General features: G+C 37.1%; 1 protein-coding gene and 1 long non-coding RNA gene across 3 annotated transcripts in view; both read right to left on the reverse strand.

The window, feature by feature from the left end:
- The window catches only part of LOC119629134 (uncharacterized), a 33,677-nt gene extending 24,617 nt beyond the window's left edge, over window positions 1-9,060 (reverse strand). Inside the window, exons 1-2 of the long non-coding RNA XR_005245221.2 lie at window positions 8,918-9,060; window positions 2,283-2,355 (exon numbers count right to left, since the gene is read on the reverse strand). This is a non-coding gene — a long non-coding RNA (uncharacterized LOC119629134). The remainder of the gene's footprint in view (window positions 1-2,282; window positions 2,356-8,917) is intronic.
- Window positions 1-27,401, reverse strand: part of LOC101739353 (low-density lipoprotein receptor-related protein 2) — a 215,512-nt gene that overhangs the window by 103,948 nt on the left and 84,163 nt on the right. The window lies entirely within an intron of this gene.

The raw sequence follows: 27,401 nt of genomic DNA on the forward strand, positions 1-27,401 counted from the left end.
TGGTTCATACCGCTTGTGACTTATCACTATCATTACCCAGGATGAGGCTTGTGGAAACACGGTTGGTCAGGTCACGATCACAAATTAGAACCAGTAACTCAGATTGTCGAGGATAAATGAAACTTTTATTATTCGAAGGTCGGATATTTGGGGAAAATTTAGATTTCAGATGGGACATTGGCCAAACGAATAGCATTGCCGATATTGAGACATAAAATAGAGTCGTAAGAATAAGTGCGGTGTTGTTGTGTGCCAATGAATTGTAGGGTCAATACCGATTTCTGTAAGTCACTTATTATATTATGTCAGCGCAACTTCACTATTTAGTTAACTAAAAATAATGTTACGCATGTCAACAACTATTTAAGACTGCATTCAGGAGAATTCATGATTAAGCTACCCCCACTTTCTAATTTAAATACGAGTGATTATTGTCGCACAAAACATTCAGACTCGAGCAGCCGACCGAAGCGGAGCTCTCTGTTGGTATCGTTGTACACTTAAAATGGAATAAATCGAAAAGTGAGTCTTAATTGCCGTCACTATGGAAGGCAATGATAATGTTTAAGAGAATGGCGTCAGCAACACTAACGTTATGATTTTAAAAACACCATGGAATCAGCAATCTTCGTCATGTAATATAACAATGTTTTGTGTTGATGAACTTTGGCGATGACAAGACTAGTATTGTAGTATCATCTGTGGACTCATGTTAAAGCAGAAGCCCTACCTAGTTCCTGGTGATTAACAGTAAATCATATCTGGATATTGTAGAGCGCTTTCATGATGTCTCTTAGTCTCATGAAATGTGCATAGGATTGAAATAAACACCTATTTAGTTTATAAATTTGACCTTAAGTAAAAAATACTATGAGAAGTCCCAAATAACACGCAAGAACAAAACATATCTTCAATCTTTTCAAATTATATTCAGTAAAATAATTTACGAAATATAAAACTAATCATCACATTACAGCCCCACCGCTTTGGTAAAACTTAAAAAACTTACTATTAATGAATATTTCCACTTCCAGACCATACAAAAAGCAGAGGTTTGGAGGCAATGATACTAATGTATTTTTCCTGAATGGCAAAAATAATGTAAAAGTTTCCAATCTGTAATGAGTCAGTATTATCACGAGACAAGAGTTATTATGCGCATTCAAACCTATTATTTCCAGCAGCCATTGTCAAGTGCAAGGCCACTGTTGTACTGTACATTTTCCATTCAAATTGACATATCGAATAGAATAACGTTTCTAGAAGGTTCCGGAACTTTGTGTGACCCATTAATAGTGCGACTTATTGCTGATGTACAGGCATTCTGTAAACATGCACGTGTTGGCAACAGCTCCCTGGGAATTGGCCGCATAGTAATATTGTAAATAAGGACAGGATTTTAATTCAATTAATATTTCGACTTGATTTGTCGACAGTGCGGTTACTTTGGGCTCTGGTAACTACTTAATAGGAGATGGGCCGCTCCACTGCACACATAGGAGAAATAACATCGAATTGTTAGATAATAATGGTTGACGAAAAGTGAAACTAAGATATGAACATGTTCCAAAGAAAATACAAGCTTTTAAAAAAAAACAATAACAATGACTACCGTTTCTGGAATGCCCTTGAGCTTGAAAAATTGATCAACCTTGACGCACAGCTGACCGTGAAATTAAGCAACCACAGTCCCTAAAGGAATTCACAAGCCAACAACGTGCTTAGATTTAATTAAAGCCCAATCTACTAGATTTTTTTATTCGATCTCAGCGCAAAAAGTTCTGGGAATTGATTGAATAAATGCCAATAATTTCTCTATTGATTTTTTTCCTCTATATTTTTTATAATTTTTTTTATTGCTTAGGTGTGTGGACGAGCTCACGGCCCACTTGGTGTTAGGCGGTTACCGGAGCCCATAGACGTCTACAAGGTAAATGCCGCCACATATCTTGAGATAAGTTCTAAGTTCTAAAACGTGATAATTTTAATAAACAACCGTAACTTCAACCATATTTATCAAGATAACGGCGGTATTCTATATGTCTAAATGTCATACACTAGATGGGCTCTGAGCTCTCCTACCGATTTACGGCAGAAAGGAATGTTACTGCTAATTTAAATCACACAGCTTACTACTAATAGGTTCACAAAATATTTAGAAATATTGTGACGAATGCTAGTGGCTGCGGCCTCTTGAATGGTATAGTAGACTCATAGACTGTAAATAAAGCAACTTAAAAAAAGAACCGTTAAAACAAATCTGTATTATGCGTATAACTTACAAAACATTTCCCAGTATCTCAGCCTACAATAAGCTCTCCTAGGTGATACAATACTTAGTATATTGTTGTATACCTGTAACAAAATAATACCGGTTAATTTATTTGCAGAAGGAATTGAAATTATTTATATCTAACAATTTAATTTACATATGTTAGTTAATTCATGTTTTAATAACATTTTGCTATGTCCATAGCCCCGCTCAGCGGTGCATCAGACCAGCCAGGCGGTGCTGCTGGTGGTGGACCTTCAACGAGGAGGTTCCCCTGCTACAGTGACTGGAGTTGGGTGGAATCCGTCTTCCGGCCCCCAGAACGACGCGAAGGTGTCATATCTTTGCGGAGAGAGAAAGAGAAGAGCTCTCTCTCTCTTTCTCTCTCTCTCAATCTCCTACTGCTTGATGGTGGACTTGCAGAAATCGAGCATTCCAAAACTCGTCACTGTCGAACATTGTCTTATTTTTTAGGTCACAATGACTTAATACATTGATTTCATACGCTGACGTCATTTTTTTCATTTCATTATTAAAAATTATACTCTTAGCGATGGTTACAGCAGTAAAATGGCCCGAAATTCATTTTTATTAATAAACTAACTGACCCGGCAGACTTCGTAGTGCCTAGTGCCTCAATAGATAAATAAAAGATCTAAGCTTTTGTGTAAAATAAACTTAAAACAAACAAAAGGAATCCGTACGACGGAGGACACATCAAAGGGAAAACGAAATTGTTATTTTTATTTAATTTCGAGCATTTTCATATTTATCTACCTTTTAAACCTTCTCTGGACTTCCATAAATAATTCAAGACCAAAATTAGCCAAATCGGTCCTGCCGTTCTCGAGTTTTAGCGAGACTAACGAACAGCAATGCATTTTTATGTGTATAGATTACATTTTATGACACTTTACGGACAGAGGCAATAAAATAGGTAATTAGAAACAGTGGAAAGTTTGTTCTCGATTCTGTATTATTCTAAAGGCCATCAAGACTATTGTTCTCATTGGAAACTTGTTGTCTCCTTAACGTAATTTATAAATTCACATTTCGTTCGATTATTCTGATACGTAGACAAAATTTAAACTATATTACTTTCATGGTTTAATCTCACGTTTGTTGTTGTCACTACATTCCTTCCGACGTTTCTTATGTCTTATAGTTCACGTGGTGTCGGACGGCCAAAGTATTATTCGTCGATATTTGAATCGTGTATTGGTCATTGAAATAATAATGTTTTCATCATTGAAATAGTGAGGTTTCTGCCTGCTTCGTACCAAATCCGATGAAAACGTCCCTAATGTAAAAAATAATAATCTAACTTGATTCCATTAGAATAGGTTGTTAAGAGTGATTCTTGTTACAATATGTAGATTTTCTTTTGCAGAATGTGTTCGCTCAGGAAATGTTGCCTCAAATGTTCGTAAAGATAGTAATAACTAAAGTTGATTTAAGTTTTTGCAAAAAAAATCAGAAGCGTCGCGTCGTAACGCTATTCATTAATTTTTTATTTGAAGCTTAAGAATTCTTCTTGAAAATTCAAACAGGGTCCTCCTACTACACACTCTTATGAGCACTTAACGTTAGAACTATGTCAGATCGACCTTCTTGTCACCTCCGGAGACGTAATTAGAGAATACCTTACGGCGTTCCCTTAATTAAATTCCCCGGCTAAAAGTTCGGAATTTTAATGTATTTTCGGTGAATTATTATTTTTACGGAACTTATTATTTTTGGAACTGAATTAATAATGTGATGCAGAATTTCAATGCGATAAACTTTTGCTTGTACGATTACACCAGCGTGATATACGTTCACGTTAATGTTGGAGTTTAGAAGGGATGGAATGGAAGATGAAGTCGTGGCCTAAAGGATAAGACGTTCGGTGCATTCGTATCGTATCCCGCAGACGGGTCCCAATTTCTCTAATGAAATACGTACTTAACCGAAGTTCACGATTGACTTCCACGGTGAAGGAATAACATCGTATAATAAAATTCAGACCCGCAAAATTATAATTTGCGTAATTACTGGTGGCAGGACCTCTTGTGAGTGCGCACGGGTAGATACCACCGCCCGGCCTATTTCTGCCGTGAAGCAGTATTGCGTTTCGGTTTGAAGGCTGAGGCAGCTCTTGTAACTATATTTGAGACCTTAGAACTTATATCTTAAGGTGGGTGGCGCATTTACGTTGTAGATGTCTATGGGCTCCAGTAAACACTTAACACCAGATGGGCTGTGAGCTCATCCACACATCTAAGCAATAAAAAAAATCTAAGTGTCCATAACATTGTGCTAATCTAGAGGCGCCAATATTACCTATTATGAACACAGCAATCAGTTATACAGTGAAATTGATTAACACCCGGCAAAGATAATTTATTCGCACCCCTCTGAATCCGGAGGGACGCCGATACGTCAAACAGGACTTTTGGTTGAGGCAATTTGAATTCTGATCGGATTATCTTTACGTTAATACTTCGGTGTAAAGTTGAAGTATTGTCGAATTAGGTTAATGGAAAACTGTCGCGGATTAGAATAATTACGGTACAATGTTACAGATTATTGAAGAAAATCGGTTTGGGAAATAAAATTGGAAACCAATTACTTAATGACGTGTAATATTTCTGATTCTGACAGAACTTCAAATCAATCCACACTGTGTTCCTGGTTAAAGAAATACTGTTTTACTAAAGGTAGGACCTCTTGAGTCCGTACGGGTAGGTACCACCACCCCGCCTATTCCTGCCGTGAAGCAGTAATGCGTTTCGATTTGAAGGGTGGGGCAGCCGTTGTAACTATACTGAGACCTTAGAACTCATATCTGAAGGCGGATGGCGATATTTACGTTGTAGTTGTATATGGACTCCAGTAACCACTTAACACCGGGTGGACTGTGAGCTCGTCCAACCATCTAAGCAAAAAAAAAAGATAATATCGTAAGTCCTACGAATAGGTATCAAACTATTGCCATCAAGCAATTGCAGCTTCCGAAGCTGCAGAAAAGGAATAGACGGCTCGTAGGTTTGTTTGTGTTGATAAAGGTCATTAGACCCTATACTTTATGACGCTCATCAATATAAAAAAAGTCCATAGAAAGCTAACATCAATTAATATAACAATGCGCGCACACACACACACACACACACACACACACACAAAACAGTAATAACAACAAACCGATAATTGGATTTCTAATATTTTCATGATATTTGAGTAAGCGGTTAAATATTTCCTTAAACCAAAATTTAATAACCCACGATTAGTGGAGATCCCTCAAATTAGTGGTTCTTTGTAAGATAATACAATGCTCCTACGGGTGCTGGGATCTGTTCTATTGTGGAGAAAACCTTATAATGTTACTTCATTATGCCCGGAAATTTGTGAGATCGTAACAAACAGAGCGGGCACTATCACTCTCGGTTCAGACAATAAATGATAGTACATTTGATAGCCTAAGAGCAAATCTTTTGATCAGTGCTTCATCCATTCAGATGTTTGAACTACAATAGACTCAAGAAGTGTGGTGTCGTATTCGTGCGAGTTTGCGAAGGTTCGTCCCTGAGAGAGGTATTTTTCTAAACAATACATAGTTTACTAGCTTTTGCCCGCGCCTCCGTCCGCGTGCAATAGTTCAAAAATAATGCTTTATTTTAGAACATTTTGGTTAGCATAAAAAACGTTATAGTGAGCCAACCTTAACATATAGACATATGCTGTCGCGGACTTTTTTTAGATCTTTTAAAGGGGAACAATTTTGTCATACATTATTTTAGCGAAACTTTAACCGTTTCTGTAGCGCACGCAGCGGAAGCTCTCAAAAGGGGAAAAAACCCGATTTTGAAACATTCTTTATTGGTGCTCCGCTTGCATTGGTCTTAGCGTGATGTTATATAAGCTATAGCCTTCCTCAATAAATGGTCTATCTAACACTGAAAGAATTTTTCAAATCCGACCAGTAGTTCCTGAGATTAGCGCGTTCAAACAAACTCTTCGGCTTTATAATATTAGTATAGATGCTAAATATATATAGCTATTTTCATGAACAACTTAGCTACTTAATTAAGGGACACTGTGGAAGTGTAAAATTAAACCTATGATATTTGTAAAGATAAGTTTCATTCCAGACAGTTTGCTGCCACCGTCCTGTCCAGTCCTGTGTGCTCCAATTGGAAGGTTGTGATCTTATTTATTGAAAGTTTAACCTAATGCCCCAACCACGAATAGATGAAAATTCACACAACACATTTGGCCTGATATTGCCTTCGGTAAAATATCAATCCGGCAAAGGCTCTTCGATTAGAATGGGGAAGCTTTATCAATATGTTTCCAGAAAAACCAAGACGTTCCCCAATTAATAATAAATGAAGTAAACGAAAATAAAATAATCATAATGAAACCTGAAGTGAGGATTGACGCTATGACATGTCCTTCTTCAAACGAGGCTTGTGGAGAGTATTAAGCGGTAGGCAGCGGCTTGGCTCTGCCCCTGGCATTGCTGAAGTCCATAGGCGACGGTAACCACTCACCATCAGGTGGGCCGTATGCCCGTCTGCCTACAAAGGCAATAAAAAAAAAAAAAAAGATTAAAGTATATGCAATAAGCGTTGTCGTACATAAGTTATCTGAGAAACCAGGCACCACGTCCGTTCACTTTCACTTCTTAATGTGCCGGTATCTTCGATCAATAATAGTATTGATCGAAGGCCGGTATAGTTAACTTAAAAGTAGAATTTGATTAAAAATACATTAGGAGATTACGTTCTAGTAGAGCACGCTTGTTGCCTAGCCGCATAAACGTGCCTCTCATTCGCGTAGTTGCAGATTCTGAAATCAAGTAGCTCTTTTTTTTAGTATATTGTTGATTTGAGTAAGCTTCGTTTTTTTTATAAATTTTTATTACATAGATGGGTGGACGAGCTCACAGCCCGCCTGGTGTTAAGTGGTTACTGGAGCCCATAGACATCTACAACGTAAAAGCGCCACCCACCTTGGGATTTAAGTTCTAAGGTCTCAGTATAGTACCTGGAACAAGATTGGATCAACTTCACACTTCACAACTCCGTCACAAGACTGCAAGTACTTTATACGTACTAAGTTTGATAGAGATGGTAATGAATCTCGATATCCTGATCAAAACTATTCTTTTCCAGAAGAAATAATGTCCAGTCAAAGATTAAGCCCATTAACTCCAAGGCCGAGTTTAATAGTCGATAACATTCTACCATGAAGACCAATTTATATGTAATAAGATTTTAGTTAATTCACATGTGTAAAAAAACTTGTTTTTGATTAAAAAATGTAATAGATACTGAATGACGTAAATAAATAAAAACAGTTGAAATTAACATGAATCTTCTATAGGAACACGTAAAACAATATTAAACAAAAAATACGCGTCGGATATGTAAAGAAAAACCGCCCTTCTGACACTGAAGAGTAAAGATGATTTCGGCTGTTTGTAATGAATAAATTCGGCATTAAGATTCTGAATATGAATGTTTCGACAAGTAGCAAAAACATTATTAGTGAAAATGTAAATTATTCAGTGTATTAAGTATAAAATATTGAATCAAACAATTGTATCGATTTTTTACAAATGAACTGATACTATCACAGCTGGCCACTCTAACGTTTGAATTTCTTTCCGTGCGAAATCAATTATAATTTTTTTTTGCTTCATTCCACCTAGCTCAATAAACGGATATGAAAACAAAATCATATGACAATTTATATTTAGAGCGTATTTTCTAGAACAGTATCGAGTTTGAAAATTCGAACCAAGATATTAAAACAAAATGATTAGAACAGAAGCCTACTTATAGCCAATACAGATAGATACCTTTACCTACTTATAGCCAATTTTCACATAGCATGTAGCGAACAATATATTTTTTAAACCTAGAATGCGTTATTTTCTGCCAGGCCCATGTTAGAGCTTGAGGTAGGACTTTCAAGGCTTTATGAAAAATAGTCGTTCTATACCTATTAAAGCAAAATAAATGTGCATTAGAACTAGGTAGAATCTCGGTATACCTACTAATAAGAAGTAAAACACGTGGCAGTGTTATTGATAATTAATAATAATTATATCAACTTGTACACAATATTGTAACTAAATAATGTCTTAGGCAAATCCAACGCTTTTCAAAGAATCGGCCATTCAACAAACATTAGCTAACTGTACTCGGGCGCATTCTTGCCAAGACTGGTACGGAATGGTACGGCTGAATGCGATCTATCATACACGATTATAGCACTAATCTCAAAAGAAATAATGCTGAAAATCCCTTGTTGATAATCTGTAACCAACCACAACAGGTAAGGTACAACTGTAACTTCCAATTTGAATTCTATGAAAACGATATAAGGTCGTTCGGATTTTAAAATGCGATACACGCAGACTTACTTGTCTGGTTAAAAATTGTAGAGCTTTACTCGGTGAGCATAAGGCTGGTTTTCGATTAACTAATTCGTAAAGGATGTGTTTCGTTCATACCTGTGCGCCGACAATTATAATTATTTACGTTGTGATGGACATACCTATGTTTGATGACAGATTTTGTGTTTTAAAAGTCCGTAATCTGATTTTCATTCACACATAAGTTTCTAGGTTTGATAAAGTTAAGCTCACAAACTTACCTATTATTAATAAAAGAACGAATGAAGGATATTCACGAGGTATGATTAAAGCAGGGCCAATTGTAATGTCCGTTTGGATAAGTCTGAAGTCATCTTGAGAATAAGACGCCCGATGCGTTCGTAGGAAGCGATATGACTGTGCCGAATGCTGATGTTCGAATCCCGAAGACAGGTTCTAATTTTTCTAATAAAATACGTACTAAATCCGTACGCTCTGGTAACCACTTAACAACAGGTCGACTGTGAGGTCCTCCATCCATCTAAGCTATTTAACAATGTTTACCCTGCTAAGTTTTTTACAGTTCATAAGTGACAGATGATTCTGGTACTATGGTAACTAGCACCTGTAACGAACACAACGATATTGCCGATACTTTGGATAACTTTTGAAGTGAAACTTCCTTATCGGCGTTGGAAAAAAATTTACCGTCACATTTTTCGGTTACGCGTCACATTTTTCCGTTACGCGCCATCTGTTTTGTATTCATGTCTATGATAATAAAATCCTTTTGTTTAAACTTTATCTAATTTAACTTTTTTGTATTCATGTCTATGATAATAAAATCCTTTTGTTTAAACTTTATCTAATTTAACTTTATTTAACCAATTTCTAGAAAGTTGCATGTAGATCATTTTTCGAAAAATAAGGCCATAAATAAGTTTCACTTCTTACGTGTGTACACTAGTACACGCACACATTTTTTGAAGTGAAACTTCTTTATCGGCGTTGGAAAAAAATTTACCGTCACATTTTTCGGTTACGCGTCACATTTTTCCGTTACGCGCCATCTTTTTTGTATTCATGTCTATGATAATAAAATCCTTTTGTTTAAACTTTATCTAATTTAACTTTTTTGTATTCATGTCTATGATAATAAAATCCTTTTGTTTAAACTTTATCTAATTTAACTTTATTTAACCAATTTCTAGAAAGTTGCATGTAGATCATTTTTCGAAAAATAAGGCCATAAAGAAGTTTCACTTCTTACGTGTGTACACTAGTACACGCACACATTTTTTTTTTTTATTTATTGCTTATATGGGTGGACGAGCTCACAGCCCATCCGGTGTAAGTGGTTACTGGAGCCCATAGACATCTATAACCTAAATGCGCCACCCACCTTGAGATACAAGTTCTAAAGTCTCAGTATACCTAGTTACAACGGCTGCCCCGCCCTTCAAGCCGAAACTCATTACTGGTTCACGGCAGAAATAGGCAGGGTGGTGGTACCTACCCGTGCGGATTCCAAGAGGTCCTACCACCAGTGACACATTGGGTCATAATGACCCACAGCTAAAAATTTTTGTCCGGAAGCGGACTGAGCATGAAACACGAACACTGCTGCTGAGCCACGTGCGATATCATATCGAAGCATCATAGAATATTTTGAACAATAAACGTTCAAGGTGAAATTTAAAAAAAATTAACAAAATATTTTCATACATTCACGTGATATTAATAAAACAAAGCGAGACCAATAAATACGACAGTATCATATAATATAAATTCATATTATGCAAATCCGCTGTAGGCATTGTTGGAACACGTTCACACAATATTAGGTGCCTCTTTCATTGTGTTACTGAAGTACTATACAACAGGAGAAATGTTTCTGGCAGTGAGCGGACTCGTGTAGAATTCAATTGGACCGGGTGTCGTCCGATGATCTGACACAGGATTATCCTGGCTCTGACCTATACGGAACATAAACAAACATTCGGTTGACTGAAATCTTTCTGATTGCTAATATACGAGCTATACGTACTGAGGTATATACTATACGTGCTTAAGTCCGTATATCACACTAATCCTAGTTTGAGGCCAGGCGACACTGACGACTTATTGCTGGTGGTAGGACCTCTTGTGAGTGCGCACGGGTAGATACCGCCACCCTGCCTATTTCTGCTGTGGAGCAGTAATGCGTTTCGGTTTGAAGGGTGGGGCAGCCGTTGTTACTATACTTGAGAACTTCGAACTTATATCTCAAGGTGGATGGCGCATTTACGTTGTAGATGTCTATGGGCTCCAGTAACCACTTAACACCATGTGGGCTGTGAACTCATCCATCTATCTAATAAAATAAAATAAATAAAAAAACTTATTCCCGATTATTTGTTTGACGTCACGCTCTTGACAGAGTGGTTGTGACCGTCATATAGTATTGGGGAGGGTAGATGCGATGCACCTCACGATGACCCGCCATATCTCCCTGCTGGAAGCCATACTACTGCACTCGTTCAAAGGAACTGCCGCAGAGCAAAAGATCAGTTTGCTACGCTTATGTTTGTCCGGAGTGAGAATTGAAGCCGTGACTCTCGATATAGCAGCCGGGGGTGGGTGCTCGCTACTGCGCGACCGACGCAATCACTACGACTAATCAAACAGAGTCGCGTCGAAAATACTTTCCTACAATATGCAAAGCTTGTCCCGTGCGTATACGCGCGTGTCATTGACCCCGCCACTACCTGCCAACGGTACATTCCCTTGTTATAGAATTTTGTACTTCATCTATTCGGTTTAGAGGTGTTTGTAGACTGTACGTAGTTTGTCAGTCACTTATTGTTCAAAATGTCAGGAGTGAAGGAGCTTAAGTTTTATTTATCAATGTTTTTGAATTTGGTGTTTTAATTCGTTTTATAGTTAATTATATCATGGTTAGTTTTTTTTTATGATTGAAGGATTACTGGTGGCCCTAAGGCCTTTCCAGTTTCACCAGGACAGGTGGGCAAGCAAGGGCTTAGCCAGGAGGGGTGGGATTTGCTAACAGCTGCCCGAGCGCCTCCGAAGGAGACCTAACAACTCAAAAGTAGTTGTTTCACGAATGAATCTACTACCCTAAGCCTACTCCTAGTGTTAGAGCTGAAAACGTCTAATGTAAAGGTTATTGGATCTGATGGATCCCTAAGGACGTGTCTAGGGCGTCGACGGTGACTGGCTCCTGCGTGATCAGGATTCGGGGAGTAGTCAGCGGCGGCAACGATAAGGCAATTATCATGACGAATTACGGTTAGTATGAAAGAATGAAATGTGCATGCGTGGCCTTAGTTACGGAGACAAAAACTCAGCCGCCAAATAGTGTGGCTCCTCTCGATTATGAAGTCTCAACTATACTGGTCTGACGACTACAATTATACCGAAACTAATAAATATTATGCAGTATGTCAAAAAAGCAACTATGATATGTAAGAGTAATAATGGCTAGTTACGTACTTGTGACATGACGTACTGTTTGAAACATTCTCACCTTCATATTGGAATCAGGGTCACAACACCCGATACGAGTTCATCGACCTTCGCATTAGGCCAGTGACGATTCACATAAGGTTACTTTCATCAGTGGCACCGCGAATGAACATACTTCAGCCATCCGACTTAGGAATTAGTTTGATCGTGAGTCTAAAATATCACATGAACATAAGACAAAACCTTTCAAGAAGAAATTCACGTAAAAATAAGTACATATTTATGAATATTATCCAAACTATATTTATATGCACCATCTCATTCAAACAGAAAGCCTTCACTCAATGGAACTTTTATTCTGGGAACACTTGAAGTTGTGGTACATCGTACAAGCTAGAGCAACTTTTGTAATATTTACCAAAACACAATAAAACTGACTTAATCTCAAACAGATTCATGAATATGCAAAAAATTTTTGGCCATACTATAGTGCCATTGCGACTTAATGTTGAGATGCTTTGGTACTAGCACATCAGTCCACTGCATCTGCTGTCTACCTTAACTTATCAGTTCGAAATTGTCTTTAATCAACCGCTTAGCCGAGCATTCACACATATTTGAATACTTAAGCTAGAGGCAAACTAATAATTATTCACAGATTTTGAACACACGACTAAATAACTAACACGACTAAATAATTAAAATATTAACAATTATTCATACACGAGCCTGGCCCCGAGCGTACCAAATACCTTGCAATATGTTTCATAATGTCCAAAACGAGTTGGCTCTGAAGACGCACCCCTATTATCTCAAATGAGCCAAAAATAATATATCTCAGGGCTTGTACCACATCCCGGCGTTCCCTTTCCAGCCCCTTTGGTTGCGACGTCGCAGCACAGCAGAGGAAAATAAATTATGTTTCGGCTCCATTGACACTCGTAATAATCTCGTTTGAATTTGAAAAGGACCTCAACCTTTCAAAAGGGAAGCCTTCAAGAAAATGTAGGTAATGGCTCGCAAAAACAGTTCTGGTGTTGCCTTCTTAACGTTATTTTGTATAATACGTAATGCGGTGTTAAAGATAAAACGATTGTCGATAGTGATAAATTGTGTTTGGATGTTAATAATAATTAACGAGGTTCAGTTAAGGGTAAGCATGGACCTGTATTTATATGAAATGGGTTGTTAATATATCCCACTATAAGAAAGTTCCTGTAAACAGCTCAGGCAACTGGTAAAGCCAAGGGCGCACCGCACTGTTTCATTTTCCCCTCTCGTTCAGATTTTAAAGACTATTGCTTTCTTGTTCATTAAATAGCGTAGATTGATGTTATTCAAAGCAGATAAACTGACAACCTACTTGATGGTACGCCGTAGCTCATGGTCATCAGCAGTGCCAGGAACACAACCAGTCTCCTGATGATGCAATACATGAGCACAACGTGAATGTACCCGAACCTATCGTAGTCGTATGAAATCGAAGTTTCCACTAAACTAAATGTCACATGATCGCTCGCAAAACAAATAAATGAAATGGTGGGATCTACTCTAGCTCCAATAAGTCTTTAAAATTAACTTCCGATTTTGTATTATTTTAATTTATTCTTATTTCATGAGAGTCGATGACGTAAATATTATAACGGCTTGCAACCGAGTTCAGCCCAAAGTAAACCAGGATTTTCGATGTCCGTGCTTTTCTCGTCAGCTTCAAGCTTACAGTCTATATACAGCGTTATCTATAAGCACACTTCGACAAAGCGGACTTTTAAAAGATACAAATTTATTCAAGGAAATTGTTCTGATTAAAACACTTATATTCTTGAGTTTAATACTTTGTAGCCATTCGTCACAAACTGTGGAGTATTATGTTAAACAATAAATTCTCGTACAATTCGTTATGATACGATTATACCATGGCCTTTACTTTACTATGTTGTTATACGTAGGTGTGCTAATTTACACTGTTTATAAATAAATTCCGCGATAAGGGAATAACACTATTAAAAACAAACGTTTTTTTTTTTAAAAAGTCTCTGATTTTAGAGGCGTTTATATTTGCTGAACACTAATGGGTTTAGGACTTTTAGATAAGGTACATGTATTATCTTCGAACTCTTTATGACCGTGGGCTGCAAAACACATAAAAATTATAATCAATAAAGTTAAATAAATAATAATATGATGCTTCGTACATTACCCCCTTATGATATGTAAATTAATTGGAAAGTGTTTTACATTTTATAAACAAAGTATTATCTTTCATGATATCCTCGACAAATACTACATACAAGATAATATTACCTCGTTAAGGAATACTCTATCGTCATCAAGGGGTAATGCAACGGGAACAGCTGCAAGCGTCATGTTGTCTTTATGCCTGCCGCGGTGGTAATGGCCGGTAATTACTGACGGTAATAATGATTTTCTAGAAAACTGCGGCACACTATAAAACATTAAGGGAAATTTATGCGAATCTAGCTTCACACGTTTGTATACGAAAATTATTTTTACTTTTTAAATCAACTGGATTTTCGAGGGATTCAAAAACATAAAGATTTCTATGGGGTACACTGACCACATCAACTAGGGTATCCATCTTAATATCAGATTAGATTATGTAATCTAAGTTAGTAATGAGTTCACCTACGCCATCTCATAATCCTCCTCTGGAAATCCTCGTCTGGTTTTTGCATATTTACGAATATATTAAGTGGTATCGGTCTAGTCTTGAATATGTCTCCTTAATACCAAATCAGTATTCCTTTGAACAAAATGATTCCACTACCTACCTACCTTTACAAGAAATCGAAAGTGTAATAATCAATAAATTCATACTGTTCTGTTTGATAATTCCACATGTCACCTTTTGTAATCAGGGATCCACTGTCAATTCCTTCAGCCATTAATTAACTCTGAGCTTGAAGGAATAATTACATTTGCAATTTAAAACTATTCGCGAGTGACCCGAGTAAGGCGGAGATAGGGTTGATAAAAGGTAATCGAAAAGAATATTTGCATTTTGCGGACTGAAAGTATTGGGCATACGTTTTTGTTAGCATTTACGATGCAACAATCATTCAGCCTATCTGATGGTAAGGGATTCTTAAGTCAGATTGGTAAAGCCCGGGATTTAGTCAACAACTTGACTGTCGCAAAGGGCCGTTTTCAAACCGTGTTTGGAAAAGTAAAAGTCTTAGCCGGGGGGAAGTGGTAGTAAAAAAACTTTACCGATGGCAATCTGATATGATGAGAAAGGCCTTCTAACAGGATGAATATAGCCAGGATAAGCAGATACTATCAGACGAGCAGTGTCATCTGAATTGGGTCGGCCAAGACAATGGAGTAGTTAGAAACTTCTGTCATGAAGAAGTGACAAAAAGTATAGAAATAAGTAGAGAAGATCAAAAATCTGGAGAAACCACATCAATGGTTAGTTTGAAGTTTCGAAGTTGAACCTTGCGATTAATGCTCGATTGCATTGCGAAAAAATAGATTAGCCCGCGGAATCGAAATCTGGTAATTATTTTAGTCGAACCACAACAAATGCAAAAACCACACCTCTTAAATTCGGTAGCGAATTAAACATCGGATTTAACAGAGTACGGTCAGCAAAAAGACAAGGTCGAAACTGTGGGAAACGACAGTTCGGCGCGCCATTAAGTTTTTGTGCGGACCGTACTACTGGCAGAGCTTTTTGTTTTTGTTTTGAAACTACTAGGATGTAATTAGTTAGTATTGCTGTCAATGTTTGAACTTTGTATGCTTGTGAAATATTTAAAGTCCTTTACTTATTCCTAACATCATCGCGATTCTCGCACTGTCGAAGTTTTCAATTTAAAAAAATGCACTAAGCTCTATATTACATTTGACTAGTACAGCAGTCAAGCATTCCGGCTCGGAGGATAAAACTTTCATTATTTTTAATTGTCTTTATATTTGGTTACCGTCGCTTATAGACGTCGGTAGTGCTAGGGTCACAACCAAACCACTGTCTACCGTTATAAAAACAATTGTAAGCTATGCAGGCACTACGTTATGATATCTACGTACTTCAGTAACACTTCAACAGCCGGTGGGCCGTGAACTTGTTTACATCACACTACGTGTTCAATCAGACGATTAATGGTAACTAAAGCCTTGTGACGGCTAGTCTACTTTGGAAAGGCAGTATTTCTGAACATTGACTGCACATTCTGTTTATGGTAAAACAGGTCTTCACGCATCTACGTAGAAAGATTCCGTACAGCAAATATTCCATTGGGAATGCCCTGGGGAATCGTTTGAGAAGATTCCGTGAATTCCTTATTACCAGAGATCATACCTGCTGCTTGAATACGTAGAGCTCAACTATAATGCCTTTCAAGAGAACATTTTCTCCCTGCACCGCTTAAGTAGCTATCATGACCAACCACTATAACACCAAATAATCATGTGTTTAGTACAACCGTTCTTTGAATGGAATTAAGCCAATGTCTCAATCTATTTACAGAGATCAATAAGCGCTTAAGCCTTGTTCGGACTAGGCGAGTATTTTAGTCGAGTACCGAGTAATTCAATGGCTAAACTACTCGCTACTCGCCCGAAAAAATAAAACAAAATGGATTGACTTGACTAAATTATTTACAAACCTACTCGACGAAATTTTTGGTGCTCAGACACATTTAGCTACTAAATTACTCGGTACTCGACTAAAATACTCGCCTAGTCCGAACAAGGCTTTAATGCTAGGCCGGTCATATCACATGACATCGACAATTATAAAGAACGTTTTTCTTAGACAAGATTGGGACGCGGTGCGACAGACATAATAACTGAAGTCCCTAATTCCATTCTAGTTCTAAAAGATGAATAATTATGATTAGTTACGTATGGATAAAATCTATTGCGTACAATCTTTAGACAACCTAAAAACCGGATAATTATTCTTATTCTTATTTATAATTATTCTTATTTTCTAATTTGCTATCTTCCGCAGGCACGTTTACCACCAATGGACTACGACAGCCATGAGCTATTGTTATAATTTAAAAACCGTCATCAATCAGTACCGTACGTAATCAATTACCCCCTAATTAATTGTAAATGACGTAAACTTAGTTAATTGATGTATTCGTATGGTTTTGATTGGTTGCTTTGTTAAACCAAATCTGCTGGTTACAAAATGAATTTTCGTGGTAGTTGTAGCGACTGGTCGACTCGAGCTGCTAGTCACAGTGGCCTTACCATGTTTCTAACTTAAGTTAACCATTCTATTCATTCTTGTTTTAATTCCGCAATCTAGTATTATTTCTTGGGAACACTGGTGGTAGGACCTCTTGTGAGTCCGCACGGGTAGGTACCACCGCCCCGCCTATTTCTGCCGTGAAGCAGTAATGCGTTTCGGTTTGAAGGGTGGGGCAGCCGTTGTGACTATACTGAGACCTTAGAACTATATGTCAAGGTGTGTGGCGCATTTACGTTATAGATGTCTATGGGCTCCAGTAACCACTTAACACCAGGTGGGCTGTGAGCTCGTCCACACATCTCAGCAATAAAAAAAAAAAGTAACAACTTAAATAAATATAAGTGTCCAGTTTCGAATCTGCCCCGCACGACATGTATGTTGCCGCTGAGTAGCGAATGTAAACTCGCTGTAATTATGTTCAGAGTTTCTAATTAATCACGTTAATTACACAGTCAAAATCAGCAAGCTACATTTGTACCTCTCAAGATGTGTAATAAAGACTAAACATAAAAATGTGTGCGTGTACTAGTGTACACACGTAAGAAGTGAAACTTGTTTATGGCCTTATTTTTCGAAAAATGATCTACATGCAACTTTCTAGAAATTGGTTAAATAAAGTTAAATTAGATAAAGTTTAAACAAAAGGATTTTATTATCATAGACATGAATACAAAAAAGTTAAATTAGATAAAGTTTAAACAAAAGGATTTTATTATCATAGACATGAATACAAAACAGATGGCGCGTAACGGAAAAATGTGACGCGTAACCGAAAAATGTGACGGTAAATTTTTTTCCAACGCCGATAAGGAAGTTTCACTTCAATAACGTACATTTGGTATCTTACTCTAATTTATCATACAGCTGTGATATACATAATTGTTACGGCGGTACAATGTTAGTCTCTGTAAGTACTGGGCTTCACAACAGCGTGGATCGGGAGTTCTTCTTCCTCTTTTTCTCGCTTCGGTTTCCTCAATACTAAGGGTCGTGACCACCTCCTCGCAACAAGAGTTTATTGCGGATCATTCCACGTCACTTGCTGCTATCTGCCGCCGAGTGTAGAGCATCGTGAGCTGTGATGTCGAGAGTAGTGCGGATCTGGTTAGTCCAACGTGTCAGGCCTCTACCTTGTGGTAGTTATTAGTGTAAAATTTCTCTTTACTTTATCGATTTACAACTAAAGTATAAAATACGAAAAAACAATACAGTAACAAATTTCACCAACGATAGTAAAAAAAATACTTTCTATGTTCCTCAATTTGTTTATCGGGGCTAATCTTCGACACGGCTTAACAGAACTGAATCCGGTTTTCAGTTGGAACTTGTAAACGGCTTAGTCTAATACATGCTAGTGGCTCACCAACACTAAAATCTGTTTAACAACTTGAAATATTATCTCAATTTTGAACGTACTTGCTTATGCTCGAAAGAAAACGCCTAATGGATTTACACTGACCAATTACAATTTGAAATAGGTGAAAAGTAATCCTATTGCAGTTATGACAGTAATTGTTACATGTCTACATATACATGAGATTATGGTACACAATAGGAAGTAATATGATTTGTTGACACCCTTTTCTTTTCATTTCTAACCCACATATTCAATTCCACTTATATTTACGTTGTGTCATTTAAAGGTATCGAGAACAACTTAATAGCAGGACACCGTGGTATGTGAACTTTTTTATTTAGTATATATCTCGGTATCAGTGTGCTTAATGCGAGTTAACGTTCTCGATAGCGTAAAAGTTAACTCAAATTTGTATTGACTTGGAACGTTTGCCTACGTTTGCCGGTAGACGCGCTGTTCCAACTGCATACTTTGAGTTAATTTTTGCGCTATCGAAAACGTCAAAAACTCGCACTAAACACACCGATTGGCTTTGGTCCCTTTTACTATTATATCAAACAAACCCGACGGTCGAAGACGCTCGCAAAATCGCTTCGCTATGCTCTACGCTGTATAAAAACCCAGAGCTCACAAAATAAACGCAATTACGATGACATATACCTCTAGACCGCTGCGAGTATTCTTCTCTATAACCTATTCTTACCTATGTATTGTATTCAATTGGTTTAGTGTCTGTATGCTTTAAGAAAGAAATAGAGTTGGTATCGGAGTACATCATATTTGATTTAAATAGAGGTATCTAACGATATTAAATTGCAAGACCTAGAGCATACATATAATTGAATCCAGTAAATCACATTTTGTCATTTTTTGTAAGTACAGCATTACGATATTATATTGTGGAAATGCTCAAGAAATATGAGCTTTAAAACTCCTTACATACGGTATAAGGTTTCCTAAGATGTGTAATGTATCATCAAGGTACTGTGAGAGTAATCTTTGACGGGTAATTTCGTAAATTAAATTATGTCGTCATAATATTAGGTGTCATTTTTCACGCTCGTTTTCCATTTTCAAAGCTCATTTTCCCGGCGAAAATTGAGAAAAGCTTCTACCAGCCAGCGGATTTAGTTGGGCACGCATAACGCAACGTGAATATGCTGCCACCACCTTGAGGCTTGAGATCGGACTTGCAATGACATTCGTAACTGTTCAGTGGAATTGGGGGCTCGCAACACATCTGAGGATTAATACCGATGTGGAAACATTTCGCGTGACACGTACTATGAACATATACGTATTAGAGTGGATAGATAATTAATTAGCTGTTACCTCTAGCTTCGGCCGCGTCTTCAAGGAAAATGAAACTGTTCATCCTGGGAATGAGATTTTTTAGAGATATTTTCGGGATAAATGGTAGCCTATGTCACACTTCTGACCTAAAACTGTCTCTTTAAAAAAATAGGTAATTCACTATTTCATTTCGACGTAAAAGAAGGACAAACTAAACACACAACAAACGAAAACAAACACCTTTTTGATATTAGTACGGATTGTCAATTAAGCGCTCAAAAGTCAGTTGTAAAGTCGTTCATCTATCATAAAGCGTGTTGTTCGAAACCAATCTGTGGGTTTTGAATTTTTTTACCACGGCAACACTGGACGCGAATTGACGGACGGGGAATTCGTGACTTGACATCTGTCACTTCTCGGTCGACCAGATAGATTCGCGGATCGGCCGCGCTGCCACGGTATATCTCATCATCCCCCACTTTGCCTACCACTTCCTCACTCTGAATCCTCCTATCCTACGGCGAGATACAACGAGGTCATCGGTTCGTGGTGAGTGATAAGCTAATAATCTATTATGAAAATACATCAAGGCGCCGCGCGATCGCAGCATCTGTTCGACAGGCCCCTCATGCTGGTTTCTGGAGCCCTAGGCTACCACGAGGGGGCTGGACTCGGATTAAACAAAGTGTGTTCAGCTATCTATTATACCTAGTCAGGTCATAAATTCTGTCACATGTTTAATGTAAAATAATTGAAACAAGTTTATTCATTATGTAACCATTCATATACCAAAATGAACTTAACAAAACAAAACATAAAAACATAGATTCTTATGACACTACAGTTTATTCAAAATGACCTCCGTGATTTTGAATACAGGCTTTCAATCTGCGCGACCAGTCGTCTGTCGCAGCACGAACGAGGTCCATGTCAATATTGGCGGCTGCCTTAATCAAGGATATCTTGAGTGACTCCAAATTGGGATGAGGCTTTGAGGACGCCTTTTCCTCTAAGTGTTGCCATATCTTGTAATCTAACGGATTCAAATCTGGACTGGAGGAGGGCCAGTCTTCGTGCCGGATGAAGTCGATTTCACGCGCCGCCAACCAGTCTTGTGTGCTCTTCGCTCTATGAGCTGGCGCCAAATCTTGTTGGAATACCCAGTACCTGTTATTGAACATGGTATGAGAAACAGGTTCCACAAGGTTCGTCAGGACTGTATTTTGATACACAACTGCATTCGTTTTTACTCCTTTCTCACAAAAATGTACCTCTGTTAAGCCCCAATAAGAAACTCCCAACCATACCATGAGCGAGGATGGAAAATGACCTCGTTGGACACGCGGAATACGGTTGCTCACTTCTTCACTACTGTGTGCGTACACCTTATCATTTTGTTTGTTGTAGCTCTCTTCTACGGTAAAAATTTTTTTCATCCGAAAAAAGAATTTCCCGATATCTTTTCCCCGCGTACCGCTTCAACAAAGCGCGGCATCTCTTCAGTCTCAGGTCCATTAGACGTGCATTCAAACGATGTTCTGTTTTTCTTCGATATGCCCGAAGCCCTATGTCTTCATTTAACACCCTTTTCAACGTCGTTCTGCTTAACCCCATCTGAAGGGCCAACAGTTTCTGCTTACGTTCGGGATTTCTTTGAATTCGCGCTTTCACAGCTTTTATCACTGCTGGAGTCCTAACAGACTGAGGGCGACCACTTCTTGACCTGTCATCTACACTAGAGTCTTCATTGTATCGCTTGATGGTACGATAAACGAATCTTTTGGTTATATATTTAAATTTTTCAGTATGTTAAAAATTTTAATTGGCGCGTAACCGCAACGATGCAACGCAATAACTGCAACACGGTATTCTTTAAGCGTCCACTCCATATTTAAAAATGAGTAAAATTCTAAAAGTATACATTTTTATTTCCATGAACAATTCGAAATTCGAATTCAATAAACTTTTTTGTGGCCAGCATTCTAAAAGAAAAGTTTTTACTGTGTGACAATACTTATGACCTGACTAGTTATATTACTGGTCGTCCCGTAGTCGAAATTCGACTATAATTATTAATTTAAATTATAAGTTGAACATTATTATGGCTCTATTGTGAAAGACTATATTATACTTCTATAATCACAGATTTCGCTAAGGCTACACTATAGACAAATAATATTGAAGAAATCAATATTAATGTATTTTGACACAGACTTTAACAATAAACAAAATGGTTTAGATGCGTGTGTGTGTGTCAAATACATGTTAGTGTGTGTAATGTTTTCTTTATTGGTTCAATGTATTTTTCCTGCATTATTTAAAAAAATATTAGCATTGTGCAATCCTTCTCTATATTCTCTATAAGTGTGGGAAATTCATGCTCCTCCGTCCGCGCGATTTTCGTAAAAAGGAATACAAAGTTTTTGCTTCACGTATTAATATATCGATTAGTAATGTGAGCGTTTTTGCCTTTGCACTCCACTCTAGTTTCTGCCATTAAAAATATAATAGTTTGTTTCATTTCTTTACACTAACATACCTTCATATAATATCTACCAGTCTATATAGATATTATGATCTTATAAATTCCATACAGAAGGATGTATTATTTTACATAAATTACATATCAATTTTGTAAGTAGACGGTGTGAAGAGCAGTCCCCACGGCCTGCCGGATGTCTAATCAATTCAATTGGTCCACACTTCGTTTCCTGTGTCGGGAACTACCGATTGGTTCAATGACAATTGTTGAATGTTAGTTGTAGTTAAGAGTCGCGCGTGGTTCTCATGCGAGGAGGCGCTGCCCCAGCTTTGAAAGCGCACGCATGCCGCTATATTGAGTTTTCAGATGCACACAATGGTACACACAATAGCACACAATTACTGGTGGTAGGACCGCTTGTGAGTCCGGACGGGTAGGTACCACCACCCTGCCTATTTCTGCCCTGAAGCAGTTGTGCGTTTCGGTTTGGAGGGTGGGGCAGCCGTTGTACTTATATCTCACGGTGGGTGGCGCATTTACGTTATAGATGTCTATGGGCTCCAGTAACCACTTAACATCAGGTGGGGTGTGAGTTCGTCCACACACCTAAGCAATAAAAAATTTTTAAAAAAAAATTACATTAGTCACCTTATATGACACCCACTCGAAGAGATAGGGTCGTGTTATTCTAGGCCACGATACGGTCAGAACGTATCTCTCTTCCAGACAAAACAACCAGCTATGAAAAATACACAGATGGAGGAAACGATGACGTTTATCTGATGTACGAGTATGTATGTTATTATTGCATCAGTACTAAAATTTATATTTTATATTCATCATCCGTAATCTACCTTTGATGACGAAAACATTAAAAGGAATCAAATCGCTTCCCAAATCTTTATAAACATAATTATATTTTTAAGTTCAGATTCAACGAAATCGTTTTTAACTTGCTTAATTATTTCGCTTTTCAGTTGGCGAAAAAAATATTCGGTCCCTAAGCTCGGAGTGCGTCATTATTTTTGGAGTACTTTCTCAACTTCTGAGTGTTTGAAGATTGATTTGATTATACGGCTTATGTAATTTTATTTTTATTATGAACATAATTAATATAATGATTCATTAGTTGACGTTTTGTTTCCGTGACCTCAGCCGCGATGTTAATGATAGATACATATAAGGACTCACATCGTGCAAAATACTCATTGAAAAACAACAATCTTGGAATTTTGATCACACGGGCCAAATCTCGGTGCATTCGCACTAAGCGTTCAATCTTCGGTCAATCAACGTCCAGCCTTACCTATGTATATATTAATATATATAAACAAGTATTTAGAAGTTAGCATTTGTTTTCACGAGCACCTCAATCAAGTTAGTGGCGGATATTTGAATCAAGTCGCACTCAATCCGTGCAAGTCCCTCACTTGAAGTTTTCAGGAAGGCATTAAAGGAGCACTATCTATCAATTTAGTATTATTTATATGTATTTATTTTATGTATTTCATTATATATGTACGTGTATGTATATATTTATGTGTGTAATTGTGTATGTATATAGTTTGATGTATTATGTATTAGTGTTTATTTTTATTATTTTTATTGTTAATGTCTATAGTATAAATAATTAAATTAATTAGATTGTACTCATCTACCCACTCATGTAAAGCTTTCCTTCTTTGAGAACGGTTAGCTGGTAGATAACTCAATTGTTGAGTTAAGCTCGCCATTTTTTTATATCTTATCGCAATTACTGTATTATATTAACAGTGTGTACAAATAAAGAATAAAGAACATTCTTGTTCATTCACCTTGAATCAATGTATTTTCTTTGATAACTGAATTTTAATATGAACAGATCTGGGAGAACTAGGTCTACGTCACCGAGAACTGATCAAAGCTCCGCTCACCAGGTCCTGCTGTGGCTGTGGGGAGCACAATTTGGATCCCTCGCGGTTTCATTATTCACTCAGTCGTTGGCTGTATTAAAATCCTTCGCTATTAAGATAAGTTTCTGTTAAAACTTTTAAGATTCAAAGCATTTTTGTCATAAACGATGCCGTGGTCAATGACTCAACTATTTGTTATTTGTTTTCGCTACATCTCTAAACCTACAAATAAGAAGTTTACTTTTATTTATTTGTTTTATCAATAATATGTTGCTTCGGTTAAATAGTATCTCTGATGTTCGCCTAATTATATTGTGGTGTCAATGCGCCTAAAACTGAATTGAATTTCAAAGTTTTTGGTATGAAACAACTATAGCCGCACGTAAAACCGATTTCTGGCGTGGCGACGCATGCCGTGGCGACGCGTCGTCATGCGCAATTGACTGTGTGGTTCTCTCCCACTCGATTCGGCATTAAGCAGTCTCTCGCTACACTGAGCTCGAATACCTATAGTGTATACTCCGTAGTGTATACAGTGTTTAGTACAGTACACATAACCTGTGTTTTACTTGAAAACAAATTATTTTTTCGTAATATTTTATTTTATCATTATGACATATTTAGTTCCTATCACAATCTGTTCTTTTCTGCATATTACTTTTACAAAATAATGTCGATGTTTCACATCTGCCAGGCGTCCCGTGACGGCTCTCATTTATATTATTATTAACGTAAACACGCTCTTGAAGCGATTTATGCAAAATCTCGATCCTTGCGTATCCTACGTTGACAAATATAAATCGTATATTTCAAATAAGAATATCTTAAATGTCGTCAAAACGAAAATGATAATAAGTTGAGACCTCGTATCTACAATACGTCTAAAATTAAGCTTCAAAGAAGAATCGTTTTGTTGCTTTAGTAATCGGCTTTTGTTGAAGGCATTTTATGACTTTGTTAGGCAGACGAACTCTGGTCTCAATCGATCGTAAGCGGACATACAACAGCACATTTAGTCGTCTATGTCACGCCATAAGGTCGAAATTTCAATTACTCTCTGCCTCGCGGGAGTAATTAGTAGGATGGCGATATCAAATCACTAGCAAGTAATTTAACAAAAGAATTGTTTCTGTGTAATCAAAATCGTTTTGTTTGCTAAAAGGTTTCGCGAGATTCCTCTAAAAACTATTTTCGGAAAGTTGGTATTCTATACATCATTAATATCAAGAGCGTAACTTATTCGAAGTCGCATATGTATACATAGAAGAGTACAAAAGTGCCAAATGTTTATAATCACTAGTATATGTACATCGCTGCCCCAGTAAGGTACGCCATTCACATCTCGTTTTTAACGACACATCAATGGCGTATCCTCTTAAGATTTTTTTCTAATGAAATAGTTCCATTAACCGATGAATAGGACGCTGTAAGCCATTCCTCGACCGCATTTGTTGACCTTCGTTTTGCGAGTTGTGAAATGACGTGGCGAAAATACATTTTGTTTCTGTTCGAATTGGCGGTTTGAGCATTTCCCATATCTGACCGGAGTATCCTCTGCGCCGTTCATCCTTAAATAATATTTCATTTTTTTCAGACTCCTTTATAAATTACATCAGTCATTTTTCTCCGGAGAAACATCCAACATGTCTATGAATAATTAATAACCAGCATGTCTTTTGTGAACAGCAGGAAGTGTCCCCGAGACGGCACATCTGCGTACATTAACGCTGTTATTGTCACCTTTTGATTTACGTTACGACACATACGAAAATGTCGTGTATTCTAAACGGTGAACTCTCGACTGCGTTGATTAAAAATACAAAACAAATTAAAGTATTATTTATTAGGAACTAGCTGACCCGGCAGATTCCGTAGTGCCTCAATCGATAAATAAAAGACCTAAGCTTTTGTATAAAATAAATTTAAAACAAACAAAAGGAATCCGCCCGACAGAGGACACATCAAAGGAAAAACAAAATTGTTATTTTTATTTCATTCCGAGCATTTTCATAGTTATCTACATTTTAAATCTTCTCTGGACTTCCACAAATAATTTAAGATCAAAATTAGCCAAATCGGTCCAGCCGTTCTCGAGTTTTGGCGAGATTAACGAACAGCAATTCATTTTTATATATATATATATAGAGTGGAGTATATATATATATATATATTTACATCCTACAATCTTTTTGGCGTCTGCACGTCGTGCATCATTACGACGTCCTCCAGTTCCCATTGCTTTTTTTAACATGTCTTAATGAATATTGCTTAGTTTTTCGATTTCCAGCTCCGTGAGATACGTTATTTTCCGATAATTTTATTTTTCGCGATATTCTTCTTGCGTTCGTGCCGCAACATTTTTGAACCCCGAACCATGGTCATAAATTATAGACGTCCTGGATATATTGATCGTGATTTACCTATGGCATCGACTATTTAGCATCCTCATAGGATGAACGACATTTGTAAGTGCGGCGTTGCCAGCTTTATGTTTACTTTCTCTTTCTTTGACAATCGCTTGTCTGTACATTTATACCAATTTTGTCAAATCTATACATATACGGATGCCCGATAATTTTATATAATTTATCTATCTACACGTATTAGTAACAATGGATTTTGATGAAGCTAAGTACACAAATAGTTTGTAAATAAGATAAAGAAAATTAAGCTCCTGTCTCTGAGATTTTTACATGAAAAATCGCATGTAGTAGCTAGAATAACAAGCATATAATAATTATGTACATGTTTGTCTAGTCTATTTTTTCATAAATTTAAAACAAGTAGGTATTTAATAACTTCATTTGTGGGTTTAATATAAATATAGGTATGATAAAATCGGCATTGTATCCTACTATGGCCTGAACCAATATTATATAATAAATAATATAGACGTCCAACATTATACACGGACTCCAATATCTACTTAGTCTGGCCATAAATACTGTTACAATCAAAAATTTAAAAAAATCTATTGCAAATAACATTTATTACTCTTACAGTGTGTTAGTTTAACACATAAATATAAAACAATTTAAAGTATAAAAAG

The sequence above is a fragment of the Bombyx mori genome, chromosome 11 (assembly GCF_030269925.1).
Source record: "Bombyx mori chromosome 11, ASM3026992v2".
In the NCBI taxonomy this organism is placed as follows: Eukaryota; Metazoa; Arthropoda; class Insecta; order Lepidoptera; family Bombycidae; genus Bombyx; species Bombyx mori.